This window comes from Mya arenaria, chromosome 7, assembly GCF_026914265.1.
Source record: "Mya arenaria isolate MELC-2E11 chromosome 7, ASM2691426v1".
Taxonomy (NCBI): Eukaryota; Metazoa; Mollusca; class Bivalvia; order Myida; family Myidae; genus Mya; species Mya arenaria.
This window is the reverse complement of record NC_069128.1, coordinates 2,109,038-2,126,237: the sequence shown is the minus strand read 5'-3', so window position 1 is coordinate 2,126,237 and position 17,200 is coordinate 2,109,038. Positions and strand designations below refer to the sequence as shown.

The 17,200-nt window shown below is 35.2% G+C and overlaps 1 pseudogene; it reads left to right on the top strand.

The window, feature by feature from the left end:
• Window positions 1-8,778: 8,778 nt before the first annotated feature.
• On the top strand, window positions 8,779-14,262 carry LOC128240405 (collagen alpha-2(VIII) chain-like; annotated as a pseudogene).
• The last annotated feature ends 2,938 nt before the right edge of the window (window positions 14,263-17,200 follow it).

The following is a 17,200-nucleotide window of genomic DNA, read 5'->3' as shown; positions in this document are numbered from 1 at the left end:
AAAAAATGATACGGTTGTTTGTAAGGTGCGTCTATGCTACTTTTAGCACTGTGTCCCTTCAAAACGTTTACAAGTTGCTATATAGTACAGAAACATTGGTCCAGGGTTCGCCATACCTGCAATCTAGTAATGAGAAATTTATACACGGTTCGCCATACCCGCTACATCATTATGAGACATTCGGCCACGGTTCAAAACACCTGGTATCTAGTAAGAGACATTCGGCCAAGGTTTGTTTATAGTATAATGATGGCTTTTTAGTCACTTTTTAAGTTGACTTTTCATTTCTAATCTGGTGTGTATCTAACATCAGAGTATAACTCAGTATGGTAGGCATTGTGCTTTCCTCGTTTTGTTTAATGTTGTTTTTAAAACTGTACGACACGGCGCAATCTAAATGCTTCTTTAACTTACAAGTAATGATTAGTCTTCGGTTGTCTTAATAGTCCATGAGAACTACAGGCACAAGAACACTAATCAAGATATCAAATATAAACCGTGTTAACAGGCACAAGAACACTAATCAAGATATCAAATATAAACCGTGTTAACAGGCACAAGAACACTAATCAAGATATCAAATATAAACCGTGTTAACAGGCACAATAACACTAATCAAGATATCAAATATGAACCGTGTTAACAGGCACAAGAACACTAATCAAGATATCATATATAAACCGTGTTAACAGGCACAAGAACACTAATCAAGATATCATATATAAACCGTGTTAACAGGCACAAGAACACTAATCAAGATATCAAATATAAACCGTGTTAACAGGCACAAGAACACTAATCAAGATATCAAATATAAACCGTGTTAACAGGCACAAGAACACTAATCAAGATATCAAATATAAACCGTGTTAACAGGCACAAGAACACTAATCAAGATATCAAATATAAACTGTGTTAACAGGCACAAGAACACTAATCAAAATATCAAATATCAACCGTGTTAACAGGCACAAGGTTAAAGCCAAAACGACAATGAAGGAGATACACAAACGTACATTAACGTACACACACCCAAACAGACCCCACACTCATCTTTGATAATCAATGATCGGATTACAGCCATAGAACGTATTGAATATAAGTATATTTCATGTGGTACGATGGTGAATACTAAACCTCGCAAATTGTATAAAACAAAAACTTGATACAATGAAAGTAACAGGGACAAGCCCTGTGGACAGATTATTTACGATGACCATGTTTAATACAGAAAGTTTTTACAGAAGAGCAGAAACAGGATCCATATTGTAGTGTGAACTGTGTGGAAATATAAAATATGAAGAAGAAGCGCGAATTGACTTTAATATAATACTGATCGAAACGTCTTCATTGTTTGCGGATAAAAATAGCGAATAGCTCATTAACTTGTATTATTTGTATGGAGATTTTTTTTCAGCCCACGTAGTAAATGTTGTATGCAGTGATTTGAAAGTTTTGCATTGAGATAAGACATAATACGCATTTGCAAAGTAAACACTTCGGTAACTCAGCAATAATTCATGTTTAAACTATTCAATATTTAATGCTATAAAAATACCTTATCATTCCTGTCTAATGCTGATCAAATTGTTATTTTGTAAACGACCAAAATGTTTATTACTTGATAATTGCATGTAAACTGTATGAAAAGTAACTTTTGTGAATGATATAAGGGCCCATGGGAATTGCCTCGACCCCATGGTCCCTAATTCGTGAAAATAAATCACAATGATCATTTTAAGATATCCCGTATCATTCTATGTAACAATTCATTCAGCCTCTGTTTCTTTCGTTCCTACGGGCAGAATGTATTATGTGCCTATGTGAAAATGTACTAATACATAAGAGTTCCGCGCAAAGCCTTTTCTAGGAAGACTCCTTGGGTCGGGAAGGAGACGAGAGCGCTTGATGATGGCTATGAAAGATCTTCGGTCTCTAAGAGGGGTCTCTTAAAAACATAAAAAAGAATGGTGAAGCGGGCAGTGGTCTTTTGAATTGGGCAAACGAATGCAGTGAGCCCAAACGAACGTCATATCCGTCACTGTGCATATCATGTTAGGGTGTGAGCTTAAACATTCATTTTTGCAGCACTTCAACTTGTCTCAAACACGTTGTGAGGAGTTTATATTTACTTTGCATTGCAGTATTTAAAATAATGCAATTTTGCATTCAAACATTTTTTATTAATTCTACGCCTTTCGAATACTGTGTTAAATATTTTGTCAGTTATAAACAAACAGCAAAGTGTCAAATGAGAATTTTTTTGATAACAAATAGCATTTTGTTATCATCATTTTGCAATAAGATAAAACATATTATTTTTTTCGAACGGCTTGATGCACTCCCACTCAACTTTTGTGACTGTATTGATGTGTTCTATGGCAAAGGGCAGAATGAATGCACTGCAAACTCGATTTAAATTTGGTTGCACAACATATGACAGATTTAGGAAATATTGATTCGCGAAAGCTTGTCTGTATTTATGTTAATTGGTTGTTACCAGGCGAGAAATTCATCGTTTGTAAAACAAGCATCTATCGCGTTTTCTTTAAAGAACCACCTTCATCAGTCGTATTAAAAACGTCCATAGAAACCACTTATTCGAATCCATTCAAATGATTTCTTCAAGATAGCTGTTTAAAGCGAAAAGCAAAATTTCCATCGCTTAACCGTTTCTCTGTTGTTCCCCCCGTTTTGCCGCTAAATATCATCCGTTTGTCTGATGTTTCCTTCGAATGTTGGAGGATTTTAAACGTTCTTTCTGCTGTTCACTTCGTTCATCGCTGAATATCAACCTTGTCTCTGTTTTCCCATCCGTATGTTGGTAGATTTTAACCGTTTTTCCCCTTCGTTTGCCGCTAGATATTAACTGACCCTGTCTCTGTTGTTTACTTTGATTGCCGCTAGATATTAACCGTGTCCCTGTTTTTCCCTTCAATGACCACTAGATATTCATCGTGTCCCTGTTGTTAACTTTGTTTGCCGATAGATATTAAACATATCTCAGTCGTTTCTTTCGTTGACCGCTATATACTCGTATTAACCGTTTCTTAGTTGTTCGCTTCGTTGACCGCTATATATCAACCGCGTCTTTGTTGGCCCTTCGATGTCCGCTTGATTTAAACCGGTAGTCTGCTGTTCCTTTGGTTTTAATATATTTGCACTATAACTGATTTCGTTTATGTGGATTCTGATTTAGAGTACTAGGGCATTGGTCTGATCTAGTAACTTCAAAGCGGCGATCTCCAAGACGATCTTTCATTTCAAGTTAAGCTAAGTTTGCGGTGACAAAGCGTATAAACCGTGTTAACAGGCACAAGAACACTAATCAAGACATCAGATATAAACCGTGTTAACAGGCACAAGAACACTAATCAAGATATCACATTCATCAAAATGGCTTTGACAATCAATTATTAGATTACCGCCATAGAACGTATTGAATATAAGAATCTTTAATGTGGTTCCGGTGGAAAAATTTAACCCAAAGGCACATGTAAAAGATACTTGCAAAAACTGGTATAGATGCTTGCTGAATAAATCGATCGAAATGAACCGGGTAAAGTTGGTACCATATGTATTTGGACGATTCATGCTTCAGTCTGCAATTCTAGTCAGAATATCGTGTGACAAGATGGCTGTTAAATGTATAAACGCTATTAACTTCTGGGATGATGTCTGAGTTATATTGGTTTAGATGGGTTTATTAAATGTTATCGACCAACGCAACCATCTGTATAACGATATTTATATCTGCCATATAAGGAATATTGATTTTCTGTCATGGAGTAAGTTGACGAAATTCAAAGACAAATAGTTGTTCGTTTTCAAAAAAAGAAATACATATACAGGCAAAGGCAATACTTCTGAGGTTCGTCATGATACATTTTAGCCATTGTGAAATGATACAGTTCTAAGCGCGAGTTGATTTAAATATAATTCTGATCGAAAAGTCTTGCGGATAAAAATAGCGAATAGCTCATTAACTTGTATTAATTTATTTTCAGCCAACGTAGTAAATGTTGCATGCAGTGATTTGAAAGTTTTGTATTGAGATAAGATATAATACACATGTACAAAGTAAACACATCGGTAACTCAGCAATAATTCATGTTTATACTATTCAATATTTAATTCTACAATAAATACCTTATCATTCCTGTCTAATGCTGTTCAAATTGTTATTTTGTAAACGACCATAATGTTTATTACTTGATAATAGCATGTAAACTGTATGAAATGTACCTGTTTGTGAATGATATAAGGGCCCATGGGAATTGCCCCGACCCCATGGTCCCTAATACGTGAAAAATAAAAGGGATCATAGATGCCTAAAAAGACTTCTGTGCAATGAATGCGGACAAAAACGACCACATTGATCAATTTAAGATATCCCGTATCATTCTATGAAGCAATTCATTCAGCCTTTGTTTCTTTCGTTGCTACGGGCAGAATGTATTAATATGTGCCCATGTCAAAATGTACTAATGTTTCTATTCGATGATTGTTCATATTGGTGTTACACATTGGAATTAGGCGGGAAGATGCATGTGATTCGCGAAGGTGTTCAACAGTTCCGCGCAAAGCTTTTCCAGGAAGACTCCTGGGGTCGGGAAGGAGATGGGAGCGCTTGATGATGGCTATGAAGGACCTTCCGTCTCTAAGAGGGGTCTCGTGTTGACTTGTCAGATCTACAAGGTGTAACAGAAAACATAAAAAGAGGGGTAAAGCGTGGAGTGGTCTTTTGAATGGGGCAAACAAATGCAGTGAGCCCAAATAAACGTCATATCCGTCCCTGTGCATATCATGTTAGGGTGTGAACTTTATCATTCATTTTTGCAGCACTTCAACTTGTCTCAAACACGTTGTGTTTATATTTACTTTGCATAGTAGTAATTACAAGCATGCAATTTTGCATTCAAACATTTTTTATTAATTCTGCGCCTTCCGAATACTGTTTTAAATATCTTATCAGTTACAAATAAACAACCAAGTGTCAAATGAGAATTTTTAGGGATAAAATATATGAAGGGATTATCCGCCAGTTAATACATGCTGCTTTATGACATTTCTCATTTTAAATTGCAATTGCATTCGTCTAAATGGCAGGTGCATTTGTACAATTGCTTCGTGCCTTTTGGTTATTGACAAAAACATTTGTCTATGTATACAACTTTAAAAGCCTTCACTTGATTGCTTAGTGTTAACGTCTAAACGACAAATGACATGAGTCAAGTTCTTACATTTAAATAACTAAATAACTAAATTGAGTACAAAACTACAACTTAACTATAAATACTAAATAACTAATAGTATTTATATACTGTAATAAGACCATTGGAAGCTAAATTAAAATTCATCAATAGCAGTATGCATTTGTCAATAACCATATAGACGATAGACGAATGCATCTAGACGAATGCAACTTAACGAATGGAATTAGAAGGGAACCAGTAAATATTGGTATCCTGCAGATTAGAATTTGGTTATGTGTCTAACTCAGTACCGAATAAAAACATCCCGGAAAAAATAATTAGCAGAAAATAGCATCTAGCAGTATTATATTTTTAGGTCCAGATAATGTCAGACATAACCTTTTCTAGATATAATTTTGACAGCTCCTGCACGAAAACTTTTGACTGCTACCATCACAAAAGTCGCGAGAGTGCTCTCCCGTGGATAAGAAGGGTACCAGTCTTTGGTTTCCATTTCCATTTAATATTGCTGTCGCAGGAAACCAATATTTACTGGCTCCCTTCTAATTCCATTCGTTTAGTTGCGTTCGTCTAAATGCATTCGTTATCGTCTACATGCGTATTGGTAAATGCATACTGCTATGTTTGATTGATGTATAATTAAGTTAGCTTTTAATGGTCTTATTACATTATATAAATATTATTAGTAATACTATTAGAAGTTTAATTGTACTCTTGTATTTTAATTAGTACACAATAGTCAATTAAAAGTAAAAACTTGACATCTGTCATTGATCTTTTAGACGTAGACACTAAGCAATAAATTGTAGTAAACTAAAAGTTGTACACAGTCATAGACACATGCGGTAGTCCATTACAAACACGAACGAAGCAATTGCATGAAGGCACTTACGATTTAATCGAATGCACTAGCAATTTAAAAAGAGAAATGTCATAATGCAAGCATGCATTAACTGGCGGATAATCCCTTCCATAAAAAATAGCATTTTGTTATCATCATTTTGCAATAAGATAAACAAACGAGTTTTTTTCGAACGGGTTGACGCACTCCCACTAAACTTTTGTGACTGAATTGATGTGTTCTAGGGCAAAGGACAGACTGAATGCACTGCAAACTCGATTTAAATTTGGTTGTACAACATATGAAAGATTTAGGAAATATTGATCCGCGAAAGCTTGTCTGTATTTATGTCAATCGGTTGTTACCAGGCGAGAAATGCATCATTTGTAAAACAAGCATCCATCGCCTTTTTTATATAGAACCACCTTCATCATCCCTATTAAAAACGAAAATGGAAACCACTGATTCGAATCCTTTAAAATGATTTCTTTAAGGCACCTGTTTGACGCTAAAAGCAAAATTTCCATCGCTTAACCGTTTCTCTGTTGTTCCCCCCGTTTTGCCGCTAAATATCATCCGTGTGTCTGATGTTTCCGTCGAACGTTGGAGGATTTTAAACGTTCTTTCTGCTGTTCACTTCGTTCATCGCTGAATATCAACCATATCTTTTCTTTTCCCCTCCGTATGTTGGTAGATTTTAACCGTTTTTCCCCTTCGTTTGCCGCTAGATATTAATCGATCCTGTCTCTGTTGTTTACTTTGATTGCCGCTAGATATTAACCGTGTCCCTGTTTTTCCATTCAATGACCACTAGATATTCATCGTGTCCCTGTTGTTAACTTTGTTTGCCGATAGATATTAAACATATCTCAGTCGTTTCTTTCGTTGACCGCTATATACTCGTATTAACCGTTTCTTAGTTGTTCGCTTCGTTGACCGCTATATATTAACCGCGTCTCGGTTGGCCCTTCGATTTCCGCTTGATTTAAACCGGTAGTCTGCTGTTCCTTCCGTTTTAATATCTTTGCACTATAACTGATTTCGTTTATGTGGATTCTGATTTAGCGTCTAGGACTTTGGTCTGATCTAGTAAGTTCAAAGTGGCGTTCGCCAAGACTTTGGCGAACTTTCTTTTCAAGATAAGCTAAGTTTGCGGTATGATTCATTTACTGCTGACATAGTATGCGCTACGATATAACAGTGATACTAGACAAACCGTAACGGAATGAATGTACTTCAAATGTTGCCGACATGAAATCTATGAACGAGTCCCTTTGATCTTGATCCGTGTTCTCTTAGTTATTCATTTTGTTGCTTTTGCTGCTGAGTCCTAGACCCTGCTTAGTTGTTAAGTATCCATTACGTTTCTGCTATGATCTATACGAAATGCAGTGTGCGCTAAAACGGGGTTACGCCAAGAAATTTACGATCTTAATCCTTCCGACTGAAATCTTATAATTGACTTTGATCACCTATCTGATTAGACAGTTCTTGTTTGTGCCTATTTGGATGCCGGAAAACATATTCGTGTCTTATGGCGTTGTTAAAAAAAACAAACTATACTGTATCATATTCTTTAACATGTGCATTAGCAGGATGCATTGTTCTTAAGCAATGTATTTAAGTTTAAAACTATGCTCGCCACTCAGCAACCATGCAGGGCCATTGCTATGGAAATACGTGTCGTGCAGAGGAATGCATTCAAGCTGATATGAAAATGAATCACTCGACCCGTGTCATTAAAAAAATATATCATGGTGTGGTTAAAATTGGCAACTATACTGTGGTAAATTTTTGCACACGCTGCATTGCGTTTCTCACAAAACATATTTTTTTGCTGTGTAGTGGTAAGATGTCGACTGTATATGGGTATGTTACGTAGCCATTTGCGTGGCTCCATATTTCTATGGTTATTTTTAGATCAGGTGAATGCGTGTGGCCAGTTTATAGTTATGCATAAGGCTAAGTTAATATATTAAAAAAGTAATTTAATGCAGTTTTGTCATTGAAATTAGTTATTATAGTTGCACTTGAAGATTTGGTTAACATTTCATATAATGCAGACGGTCAACCCTCTCAAGAAAGCAAAAAGGTTCGTTGTTACATTAAGTCAAAAGGCACATAGAAAATGTTCGCCTCCTTCCCTTGGAGTACAAATATAGTATTTTCAGAATAAGAGTATATCAAATTTTACTTTCGATGGGGTCTTTATTATAATAAACAGCAACTCGTAAAATGTACATTTGAATCAAACTGTTCAAATACGCGTATATATAGATGTTATTGCAGATGCATTCACTTATTATCACTTATCTGAACCTTTTAACTTATGGTTACTAAAAAGGACACATGTAACATTGGCAGGGATTATGGTATGCTAAATGCCAGTCTGTTATTATGATCAACTTAGCAAGGGTCTGATATAAAGCAGGTATTTTACATTTGTTATCATTTTATTCTAAAATTGTGTGGGTTAACTTCTTCGACGATTCGGCTTTATTAGGTGCAGCTTTTGACAGGGTCAATATTATATTACATTTTTTCATCACATGTTCGTCAAATAGTTAACCGATTGCATAAAAATGCTCATGTGACGTCAAGGCTGGAGCATTTGACATTTACATTGCTAAATTTAGACTTAAATTATTTAAATGATATGTTTCTAGTTTTATTTTGGATACCGTAGATTGTCTGCGCGCGCATTCCTAATTGTAGTTACCACTCGTATATAAGGCAGTGATTGCTTTACGGACATTAGCATTTAAGAAACTTTGCAATTTCATCGCAAAGTAAGTAATTCTGTTAAATATTAAAACAATACATTTTTGCTAATTCCTGAGGCATATGGTTATCTTGTTTGCTTCACTTTCGTAATAAAAGTGATATAAAATAAAAAGTGCAAACGACATTTTCATCCTAGATGATTAATTATAATTTTTATTTAATCGCATCATCGGCATATTTTTATTAGTTAGAAACCATTAATCTATAAACGCGTTTTCTTCATTTTAGAAAACCCTTGGACATACAAGAAAAGCAAACATGTCGACACTAACTGCAATTTCGTGTGTCTTATTTATTTCAACACAAGGTATGTTTTCTTTATATCATCATAACCATAGTATTATTAGTGTTATTAGTATAAGTGTTATTTTGACCACCAGAATAATGCACTAGGTATGATTATAAGGTCATACTGCATGGTATGTGTTTGTGTATTGTCTTCCTGTCTATCTGTCTGTCTGTCTGCTCAAAAAGTATTATCAATTATAGTTTAGCCTCCGAAAAAGAAAGTGATAAACTGACATCAATTGATCTTCAAAGTGTTAAATTGCATATTAGAAAACGAATGTGACATATCGTAATTTTTTATCATTGCGAGGTATTAACATAAAGTTACTGATTTTATTTTTGATTTGTTTAACGCGATCAGGGAAACGCATAAACTATGTCTTTTTCAATAAAGGCGTTAATAAGAGGTTAGGATTGTTGCTGCACGCCAATATGCGATGATATCCCGCAGTCTTCTATAATGGCATCAAGCACTAACAATGTAAAAAATATCGTGTTCGTTTATTCACATGCTCATTATGAAAATAAAATTGTCGAGCACGAGCCGGTTGATATTGCTTATTAAATAAAAAAATGTGTTTTTTGTTACTATATATTGTAACGCCAGTCTTAATGCAAGTTCGTAATGTTTAGTCCACGGCGCGAACTATATATCTAAAATGTATTAATGGTAGTTCGTAGCGTTCAAGTAGTATTTTAGCGAAGTGTAGATAACTATCGCATACGGAGACAGTTTCATTGGTCCACGGCGCGAACTTTATACTTTAACATATATATTAATGGCATAAAATCATAGCTTTCAAGCAGTACGTAAGCGTAGTGAACAACATTATCACATACGGTAAACATTTCATAGGTGCATGGCTAGTATTCAATATTGATCTTATCCTTATCCTTAGACATGCCTCAGTGATTCCATTCAGCCTATTGATCAGCCAAATATAAATGACCAATCAAAACATTTAGTTTATAGTCTTAAATTTAAGTTCAATTTAAGTCGCTTATTGAATACGGCCCCATAGCGCGGACGTATGTGAAAGCATGTACACAACGAATCGCCCACATTAAAAATGTACGCGAAAAATACAATGTAATTACATACGTAATAATGGTAGTTCATAGAGTTCAAGTAGTAAGTTAGCGTAGGGTTGAAACCTATCGCATACGATGCATAGGTCCACGGCGCGAAAGTATTCGAAAACATGCGCATAACGAGCCGCCGCTCATATGGAAAATGTGTGCGAAGTATATAATGTAATTACATACGTACTAATGGTACCTCGTAGCGTTCAAGAGGAACGTTAGCGAAGGGAAGAAACCTATCTCATACGATGAAAGTTGCATAGGTCTACGGCGCGAAAGTTATCGAAAGCATGCGCATTAATAACTGCTAACATTGGAAATAAACGCAATTCAAACTTGAAACGCTTTATCACATGAGGGTCATGTTATCATTCTAAATATATCAATATTGATTCCGTGAACATCGAATACCGCAGATATAGTTTTGCAGTATACCGTGCAATGGTATTTTTCTTTACAAATAAGCATGACATAGATACTAGCCACTAACTGTAAGCATTATTCACGTATTTGAAAGTGGACGGATGTGGTGATCGTTTGAACTTTAACGTCTTTTTGAACAACTCTAAAATAAAACATTACATTAGGCGTCTTTCAAAGTATTCTTAAATTGAGATCGTTTAACAAATGTTTGCATTACCGAACTGAAACGGTCAGCGAAAATACTACGAAGTACAAATTATTTTTTAAATGATACCGTAAACTTCAATGAGCCTTTTTATTCAAATATCTTATTTCTACTTATTGCTGTTGTATCCACTCACACAAAACTGAATTTCAGTGCAGTATTTTAATGTACAATAAAGTAAGCACATGCAGTTACAAAATCATAACGATGTAAGCACTTTCAATCATAAAATCATAATTAAGTAATCAGTTGTAGTCAGTATTGCATTGCCAAACAACCAAAATATGTCTACGAAAACTTTAATGCCAGAAATAGATCTTAGATCAGGACATTGAATAAAATGTGTAGATTTATCAATATAAATTTAAAGCTGGTATACCAAGAATTAAAGTTGGCGTTCGTAATGGACGAAAAAACGCCATTAACTGTAAAGCATACTGCTGCTGTGAAGGATGGTAGAATAAGGTGATACAGGGTTTAGGATAATACTTAAAGAGTTGGGATTTAATTTCTATTCCGACAAAGAAAACTGGATGTAAATTGATATTTTCCTTTCACATGACAATTTCCCCTTCCTCTACAATAAAAGGGAGTGGGGTGGTGAGTTTAGAAAATAAATTGAGCTTGAATCTTGTGTCTATCTTTTATATCTGGATTACTGTCTACTCGTCTTATTTCATAGTCTCAATGGCGAATGTATTGTACTAGAAACATACTGTGCCAGTGCCTTAATCATATAATCAGGATATACCACATTAATGTTTTTAGAAACGATTTGTAGGTTGAAAAAACCGTTTATAGACACAGAGATCAAATGCTACCGCAAATCTGACAACCAACAAGGCACTTACATCAGTTGTTATCTCATTCAACTGTGTGATATTTGCTACCCTGAAAACGGACTCGAGGGTTATTCATATCGCATAATAACCAGTGTGTGTATACCGCGTGATAAATTGCGTCCTAAATGCTACGTCGGAAGGCAATATTTTGCTTCGAATAAGACTTTGAACAAAGATAATTTCACTATTTCTTCAACATTTTAAATAAAACATAGCACAGTCTACGCCGCTTACAGAGCCCCGATTCGCTCTTTTACCAGAGTTTGATTGTGAGATTCTTATAACACCTTTCACAACACGGCCGCCTGACGCCGCACTGTCAAAAAATTAATTTGGAAACAGGTTTATCGAAGTGTTTATTGAAATTAGTCACCTTATTAAACTTCGGTATTAAGAAACGAAGGCGGGGCTCTTTGAGCGGCATAGACTGTCCTCTGTTTTATTTAAAATGGTGTAGTAAAAGGAAAGTTATCTTTGATTTAAATCTTCATTTTAAGCAAAATTTGCCTTCCGACGTAGCATATATGACGTAATTTATAACGTGGTATTCACACACTGATAACTGTCACCACATTTGTTCTACTCTAAACATTAATCTTCTATATGAACACACTTTTCAGTTCTCGGGGCCGCCATAGACCGGTCAGTGTCATTTTCGGCCGGTTTGACGAGCACACAATACATGATGGATGGCGATACAGTTGTGTATGACCAGGTCTTTATCAACGACTACAATGGATACAATCCCAATACTGGCATCTTCACATGTCCTATCGCAGGTAAATGTAACTATAAGGGTCTGTCTTTATTCCACCAAAGGATGGTCAGGTATGAGCGGATATTCATATTGACGACCTCAACGGATACAATCCCAATATGGACATCTCCACTTTCCCTATCCTCGGTAAATGACTCTAGTTAGTTCATAAATCAGTCAGATGTTACAAGCACAGCCTCCTCCAATCACAAGTTTTTTTGTGCTTGTGTCTGACAGCTTGCTTCGTGTACTTAGTACTCTCTCCATTCTAATTTGTTTTTTCGAAACCTGTACACTTTTGATTGAGGAATATCTGCATTTATAGAAGCGTCCAATAGTGTGTTTTTTATCATTTGTAATATGATTCTACAATTATCTTTATAGACAAGAGAACAACTCATATGCTAATTGCCACCCAGTTATTGATTTGTTGATTTCACAATGAAATAACGCCACTGACCAATAGCATCGGGTTGGCTACTTTGCATTTGAATATACGTCAACAAAATCATGCAATGTGTCTATCCATGTTTATAGTAATCGCTGAAGGTCGACGGGCTCATTGAAACAAGGGAAGTCATTCTAATCAACCGTGCATAATGTTAAGGGTGGCTTACTTCCCTTGATACAAACAGCACTTTTGAAAGATGCTTATTTGCTGTACAAAGCAGTAAAAAGACAAAGGCAATTGTAAAGTTCTCTATTCTTCTGGATAAATTGTATACAGATAACAATACTCCTTATAAACATGACACGGCACAGTCGTTTTCATTGGCCAAATTTGGTACAGAATCAACACTGTTAATATTCTGTGTCATTTCGGATTTTATAGCTACTTCCAATCTAAAGATTGTATTGGTTTAACTCTGACGTGAGATACCTAACTTAAAAAAACAACTTAAGTTAGGAACGGACTTAAAATGTTTTATGCATACCGGCCCAGATATATAACAAGCATTTTGCAGAATAGTCGCTTATGCATCCCAACTCGACCATTTTAAAAGCCTGTTTGAGTAATTACCCGACGGGCATCTAAAAGATAAAATTGATTTGCAAGGTAAAGTCGAACGTTATCGCGAATTAGTAAATATAGACGTAGTCATACTCTTTTGACTATTTGTATTCAGGTGTGTACATCTTTCACTTCCACGGCTACTCCCAAAACAAAGACACCGTTATGTGGCTGGACCTCAAGCACAATGACCAAAATGTGGTCGGTGTCAGCGGATACAACTCTCACACTGTCGGGAGCAATACTGTCATGCTCAAACTTCGCAAGCAGGATATAATCCAGGTATATTCTACTGTAAAACGTTCATTATTGTCTTGTTCTTTTTCCATCGGCGAAACGGCAATAACAGTTCATCCAACTGGAAGTAAACGGTCAAGACAAAGGACATAATGAAAAACAACAACAACACTATGTATCATTAACGCAAATCGTGGCGTTACTGCGCGTGCAAAACGTGCTATATTTAACGAAAACCTTAGTGCGCACATTGAATTGCAAAAAAGGGACCGTTAATTTTTCAAAACACCAATTCTTGTTTAGCACATAAAGCTATGTAAGTGTTGCACATACGTGTGGCTATATGCATACTTTTGTCGAGCATATGTATATGTTTCTACAACAGTTTCAAATGAAGACGCATGCAAAAGCCGTTTAACTTGAATAATTACAGGTCCAATCCAGGGACAAAATCCAGTTCGCTCTATTTGGCCTGCCAACCCAAGTGTACTCGACATTCACGGGCTATCTTGTGCACGAGGACCCGAACAGCCATTAAATGGACAGCGGGTCTTTTTGGCTACTTTTCGGTTAAATGACCGGAAACTAGTCTTATGTTGTAAAAGGGACATTTGTGTTGCTGCCAGGCATTTTTTTATAAACAATTAACTTATGATTAAATTTGTTGACGATTCAGACGACATATATTCTGTAATTCCACTTATATTAACTCTTGGTTTATATTTAGTCTTCCAACAATTGGTATATCTTTTAAAATTGAGCTCCTTTGATTTAAAATTAAGCAAATACTTTATTCAAATTATTTCCTTCAACGTAACGAACGGATACATGCATTTTTACAGCAAAGTTCTTAAAAACCTAAACTCGTGTGCATTGACCATAACGATTGTATTTCAAATACCTTCAGTTTTTGTTTGAGAGTAAGATAAATAAAATGTTTTTAATATTGGAACGAGATTTATGTGCTTAGTTCTTTTTGTTTTACTTGCTATCGATCAATTGTGGTTTTTAAATATATGTAAACAAAACACCAGTTAAAAACTATTATATTTTAGTCGTCAATTTCAAAGGGTTATAATATTAAAAGAGGTTATTCTTAATTCGTATTGTTTTGTTTTGTGAACCTACAAGCCCAAACCTTTCAGTACGTTCAGTACTTTGATTTGACTTTAATGGGGAGAATTGTTAAGATAACCGACTTGTCTCGAAGATTTTGTTCTCATAATTTAAATCGAATAACAGACACTACAGGGACCAGCACAGCAGCATTTAATTTAACCACAATATTGATAAGGGCCAAGGCAAAAACAACAACAAGAGAAACAGCGTTACAAGATTGCAAACATAAACAAATTTATTGTCAAAATATCTACGGTCACTGCTAGCGTGTCTTGATTGTTTTCACACAAATAATTCATACGACTGTATATTTTAAGTCAAACAACTGCTGCAATATGCTTTGATGATAATGGTTCTATGTAACCATCGTCTAATGTAAAGGGATGCGATGCTTTACAAAACAGGTAGGACAATCAGGGGGAGTTATCTTTCAATAATGGTGAAACAGAGACCGCGTCAATATAAAATTATAATCCCTTAAAAAGTTTAAGGTATTTCCAGATTTTTATCGATTTACCTTATACCGTGAAATACGTAGGTTGTGACTTGATTTCTTGATCTATTTTTTATAAGATCAGCATAAAGGATATGTTTGTGTCATCGATACTTTTCCCAAAAAATGGAGAAAACAAAATGAAATTGTTCAACAGCATTCGGATTTCCCGCAGCATCTGATGGACAAAACATATCTAAAATTACCGTTCAATTTACATAAGCCGCCAAATACTAATTTACAAAGCCGGAATAGCCAGACATATCCTGATTAAATTTCTGCTTAATTTCATCAAATAAATGAACTCGTTCACCACTTGTATTAACTTTTCGATTGTTCCGGCAACAATATCTTAATCTGCTTAAGCGAAAATGCGTGTTTTTCAGTGGCAATGTTTTAACTGTTATGGAACAAGACCAATTCGGAAACAAATCCAAATATATGATCAACTTCACTCGGGACTTAATGACAATTATTTTAAGGCACGATGAGGCTGTCGTAGAAATATTTGTTACTTGAAAGCTCTAGCATATGGCTATACACCTTGCATGAAAAGCAATGAAATGAATTTGCGTCCATACCTATTCTATAAAACTCTCATGTTGGAAACTTAAGTTTCTTTGTTTAAACGAAGTTTTGTTTAAGCGAGATTTAAAAAAAAACAACAACGCATAATTAAACCCAATGAAAATTGGGCGAAAAGAGGCCGAACCAATGATCGTCGACGCCGTTGTTTTGATCGGGGTCTTCCGCTTAAATAAACACTCTAACATTTTATATATTGAGTGTTCGAAAAATATTGAAGATTGTCAGCAATGAACATTGTTAGGCCGTAATAGATCTAATATAAGTGTGGAAAAAATGTACCTATGTATCCCGATGACTTTGGATGCCGCTATGGTCAAAATAATGAGAGAAAGGTACATTCTGTGACCGTGAAAACATAGATAATGATGGATTATACCATTTCAATAAAACTAAACAATGAGTTACCTTGCACACGACAAACTAAATTAATTCATTAACCTGTATTGTTATGAAAATGGATGTTATTGTTATACATGATTATACATGATCATATTGTATGCAGTGCGCATGCCCAGAACCTTACAGATAATCCCGCGACTACAGTAACATCCTGGCAGTTGTAATAGAATAAAGCATAGTACAACACGTATGGCGTGGACTCTGTCTATATATAACTCCAAACATAACATGGTGTCAGAAGTGGGATTAACTGCAAGGTTATGGGCATGCGCACTGCATACAATATGATCATGTATATACATGTATAACATTGGACTCTCACTTTTAACGGTTATCGGACGGGAACAATACTTATCATGAACCATGCCGACGTGTATGTACAAAGTAACAAACGAATATATAAATACACTAATAGCATACCAAAATAAAACATGTGACATGTATCATTTACAAATACATAGCATGGTCATGAGTACAGGTTCCATGATAAATCATGTCTTTAATCAAACACAATGATATTGTTTGTCAACCAAAGAACAGTAAAGGTTCAATAAACGCAAATAATGAAATATCTATGCCATTTATCATTTTAAAGTAAGTTATTACAAGATGCAACTAGTTCTGCTGATTCTTTCATTTCCTTATTTTATTGCAAAGTAAACATATTTTGCAAGATTGTTTACATGTATGTTTTAACATATATGCTTGAAGCACGCATTTAAAGCTTGCCTTATCGTGTGAACTGGGTCTTTTTTTGCAGAAATCACCTAAGCAATGGGCCATAATTTCTCAACATTTAAATACGCGTGTAAAATAATTCGCTTAGTTCTTATATACGGCAATGTAAGGAATTAAAGAAAATTCGTTTAAATTATATCTTTATAATACTAACAGTAAAATAACACTACATGTG